The following is a 5,050-nucleotide window of genomic DNA, read 5'->3' as shown; positions in this document are numbered from 1 at the left end:
ATAGAAATCTATCGCTATTCCTTTCCTCCACCGAAAAAGCTTCATTCCGAATCACAAGAGCAATCTCTTTTTTGAATGATTTTTTTTTTCGTTTTCGTGCAATGCAAGAGGTCGGAAATCAGGTTCTTTCTGATGATGAAAAGAGCTTTTATCTTATGTGAAATTTATGAAAACCCGAAATGTCGGAAATCTTAGAAGACGTCGGTATCTGATGGTCAGATACCTACGGTCGGTATATCTTTGAAAGCTCAGACGGAGAGAATAAACGGACTCCTCGAGGGCTACTTAAGCCACTTTAGTGCAAACCAGAAGGACTGGAGCTTTGGATGTTGCTCAGTGCTGCTATAACTAATCTATTAAAGCAAAGCCAAGAGGCGATAGTGGCATCGGTCTTCTCGTTCCATGAGGAAAAGGTCCGGAATGGCTTTTATGTCTAAATCGGGAGTTTACGGACTCTCTAGGGTCTCATCTATAGGTTCACTAAAAAGACTCAAAAGGGCTTTCTTTGAATACAAATATGCAATCTTCCTTTCTATTAAAGCCTTGAATTAGTCTGATATCTATTGGTAATTGATATTATGCTTAAGCCATGTCTTGGTAGTACCTCCACCCACCCGAATGATCTACCTACCTTACCCGAGCCCAGTTGATAGTTCTTACTCGTTTTGATGGATATTTCTTCCTGGATCGCTCTTCCGGGCCGGGTCGAGCCTTTCAATAGTGCATCGTATGTAGTAGTAGCGAGCAGTTCTTCCCAGATCCAGAAGCTTGAGCAAGAAATTCCCCCATTACAGATAGAGGCGCCTATAGACTAGCCTCTGGCTTTGCCCCCTTATCTACTACGGGTGAATCTCTTCGATGGAAGGCACTGTGGGAATTTGGAGCGAATCGAGCTTGGTTTGGTCGCCCTAAGCCGAAGCTTCTTATTTATTGATCTTGCCCAGCGTTAGGGAGGGGAAGGGCCGCCTTCCTTAACAAACCCTCGAGCCTCCTTTGCGCCGCCTTCCTCATAGAAGCCGCCGGGTTGACCCCGAAGGCCGAATTCTATGGTAGAGAACGCTGTAATAATAATTGGGCCATGAGACACTTTTTTAAGTCTTGCAAAAGAAAGGGCCTGCTGATAGAGCTGGGCGGGGGGATTAATCCTAGGGTATTAACCTTTCTGGGAATAAAAGCCCCTGTGTTGGTTGGGGGAAGAGGGCATTTCCATCGCGAAGGATTCAATCCAGCCACAGGTTTCCACCCCTTTGCGCACCTGAGGTTTGGAAAGCCGAAACCAAATAACGAGCTCGAACTTGGCGAGGCTAAAGGAAAGCTATTCGCCAAGCTAATTGAAGTGGATTCTTCCCAACTTCGAGAGTGTATAGTTCTCTATCAGATATGACCTTTCGTAGGCTCGTGGATCACCCTTGGATATGAGATTGAATGCCCCACTTCATTCGCCATCTCGAGGACTGAAATGTTTGGAGTAGTATAAGATAGTTGAGGATTTTGTGCTACAAAAATAGGCATAACCATAGTGGAATGATGGAAATATTACCATTCCTCGGTTGAGTGTACTTGAAAGATCGAGGAGAATGTTACTCAAACTCAAAAGGAATCCTTTTCGTCATAGTAAGGTCTCGCTGGTTACGCTGAAGTAAGAGGTGGGGGGTGTGCTACCGTCACGAGTAAAACAAGAGCGAATTTTTATTATAAAATAGAAAGAAGATAACTTCTGCTTGTTCTCTCTTTTCCCCAGTCAGATTACATTCAAATCGTTATTTTAAATGTCAAGATTGGCTTGGTCGTCGTCACACCACTCGCTGATGCGAACGAGTCTAACAGCCAATATAGGTTTTTGGTCCTTTGATCACATCTCCCAGGGGAAAGAGAAGGGAAATCTACTTTATGCCCCAAAGACGGTGTTGTGGTACGAAATTAGGCCTCTTGGACAAGACTTTTTGTCTCGCAGCATCTCTATAATGAGACTGTCCAACTCGGGAACTCCTAGCCATTCACTGAGCACTGAGATTTCTAGCTCCATATGAATCTTTTCCACGTTTGGAGTGGACATTGCTGACACATGATGTGTGCCCTCATTTTGGTAATCTAAGTTTGCCTTTTCGGGGGTTGAGGTTTCTATTTCGTGTCAAAGAAAGGTCAATCCCAACTGTCTCACTAAGAGCGCATTCTGATTCTGATTCACTGTAACAAGCCATTCTTCCACTTGCTTCTTGTTTTGAAAGCTGTCCTCTTAGTTTTTAACTAGTCTGAGAAGGGGCAATCCCCTATTCTATTACTATGTCCTGGGGCATTCAGTCTTAGTGCAATCAGTGACTTTCTTGCCTTACTCTTTTTTTTCTCGAAAGAAAAGGCCTTTTTCCACCTATTCTTCTTAAAATGAAAGTCATAGTGCAAAGATTCTCTCATTATGTAGTACCAGGATCGTCATCTGTCTCAGTGCCACCGAACTCGCACTTTATCAAAGATATTTTCAACGAAAGACCAGATTGGGTTGGCGTTCAGCGACGAGTATCCCCCATATCTCTTAGCGGAGTGAAAGCAGCTTGGAACACAACCGAGGACAAGGAACGAATACGTTTATTTTTCAAATGATTCATATCGTCAAGTGTACCCATTCCAAATTTCAGTTCAATCAAATGATCAGCGGCTGACGTCGCAAGGCTGAAACTTCAAGGAAAGGAAGTATTAGAACTCATGGTAACGGCCCTTTCAGCTCCTTCACCTCGTTGGTCAAGCTGCTGCGCTCTCGTTAAAGCGGCTGTTAGCTCCGATAAAGAAGTCAATGCTTTTTCTTCTTCTCCCTCCGATGCCGGTAGATGAATTCCAAGACCAAAGCCATTGATTCCATTGTTGATAAAATCGCTGATGCGAACTCGGTAGTGCTAAGACCATCTCTCTATTGCCTGTCGTAGCTGACTTGAGAACTAGGAAGCTCGGATAAACTGCAGCTATCGCTAATCTGGCTCTTATCCTTACATAGAAATAAGGCGGTAAAAGTCCCTTTCTTCCACTCCTGCGGCATGAACACGCTCCAACTTTCATTTCAAGTAGACAAGGGCAATGGAATGGTATCACTAAAAAGAAGAAAGTAGGGTAGACAAAGTCTCCGGTTTAGGCTTATGCTTTGTCAGCGAACAAGATCGATTTCTTTGTTTATGTCGTAAAAAAGAAAGCGTCTCATGAAAGAAGGCTGGATGGAATTCAGCGAACACGAATACTAAAGATTCATGGGGACCTCAAAAAATAGGGGATAGAGAGCAAGACGTCTTTGTTAAGGATTTTCAGACCAATCTATGCTTGTTCAAGGATCCTTTCATGCATTATGTTAGGTATCAAGGAAAATCCATTCTGGGCGGTGGTTCCTCTCCTTCCTCTTGAACCTCGAACAAAAAATCGATCTCACCATCAGCTCGACTAAGAGTTCCGAATCGAAAAAGTAAACTGAACTTGACTTAAGACGAAGGAACCGAAATCAATGAAGACCTTTTCCTTCATAGAGGTACTTCGATTTCGAGAAATGTTCTTCTCCCCTAAGCAAATATTTAGAGCTTTTTGTTGATCAGGCGACACCCAAATTTGAACTGGGGAAAAAGGATTCTATGCGCAGAAGGGCGGTAGATGATAATGAGAAAAGGCACCGCGTCTGGACGGGCGGGCGGAATGGATGAGCGAAAGGTGTCATGCCATGTAGTGGGGAAAGACCTTAGCCTTGGTTGCCTGGAACAAAGAAGCTCCCCAGGGGGGTACTTCCTCGGAAAGAGCGATAGAAAGAACAGAGATAGCTAAAGCGTCCCTTCCCGATCACTCGAAAATAAGTTTCTCTATCCAAAGGGGGCATCATATCCATAGTTAGCGCATTCATCATAGTTAGCAGTTCCAGCTCCGTATCAAGGTCACGATCGATATCGTCACTAGCATCAATAAGAAAACCTTTAGAAGGGTATCAGACTCTCGATCGAATGCGACTGCACCTATCCCTGCTTAACTCAATAGCATAGTCTCGAGCTTCTTGACCATGGTAATCCTGTTCATAACCTCCCAACTGTCATCTTTCCGGGCCACGGAATCAGATTTTGGGGTATCTGACCACGAGGGTTCAGGTGTCATCATCGGGGTAGTGGGTCACCTGTATCCGTATCCGTCCTGGGGTACAAAAACGCCCTCATATCTTTGCGAGGACAGAACTTAAGATGAAATCGAAAAGCTAGGACCAAACTCTTGATTAGGGATCATCATCCGCTTTTAAGCTCGACAACGGCAGAATCCGTATTGGAAACCTTTCCCATAGAAAGGAAAAAGAAAGAGGAGACCTTCAATCAATGCTTTCGGGCGAAGTCCTTGTCACTGTGTAAAACTGGTACTTTCCTATAGTTGATCAAGGCTGCTGCTTTCCTTTGGTGTCTTTCTGGTCAGTAATGGAAGCAATCGTCCCTACCGTCGTAAAATAAGAGCACCTGGCTTTGCCCATTCACAAGGACTCGATTCTATCCGATACTAGCTTTTTACATTCAATAAAATGGGCCATTATTTGATCGTTTACGGCCTGTTTCGGCTATTTGATGGACGAATGTGTGCCCTATTGGAGCCGTTTCCGGGCCTGACTTCTTAGTCAGATTAAAAGGTGGGGTTTTCCCTGAGTCGCCTATAGTAAGGAGCTATGAAGCCCTTCCCTTCTCGTAACTCTCTCCATTCATTGAGCTACCTTCGCTTTCCTTAAGGTGCTCTTCCTTACTGGATAATGATTGGCTACCTAAGGGGCCTTTACAGCTTGAGTCGAAGAAGTTGAGCTTGTGCCCAAGCCCACCTTTTTCTAAAATCTCAACGTGGGATAGAGGAGGTTTGGAACCCTCATCGCGAAGTTCATGTGGGATATCCCGATTCTGTTCAAGCCCTAGTTTAATATCTATCCAAACCTCCCTCACAGTTGGGATTCAAGTCTTATGGCTAGCAGCTGCTCCTTTTATGCCCCTTAACCTTCCTTAGCGGCCTGATCTTTCTTTCTGAACCTATGAGTTTTTCGACCCGATCCAGAGAGAGCAAAGAC

Source organism: Olea europaea, unplaced genomic scaffold (genome assembly GCF_002742605.1).
Source record: "Olea europaea var. sylvestris unplaced genomic scaffold, O_europaea_v1 scaffold1314, whole genome shotgun sequence".
NCBI classification, from domain to species: Eukaryota; Viridiplantae; Streptophyta; class Magnoliopsida; order Lamiales; family Oleaceae; genus Olea; species Olea europaea.
The sequence above is the reverse complement of the archived record's forward strand: the minus strand, read 5'-3'. Positions refer to the sequence as shown.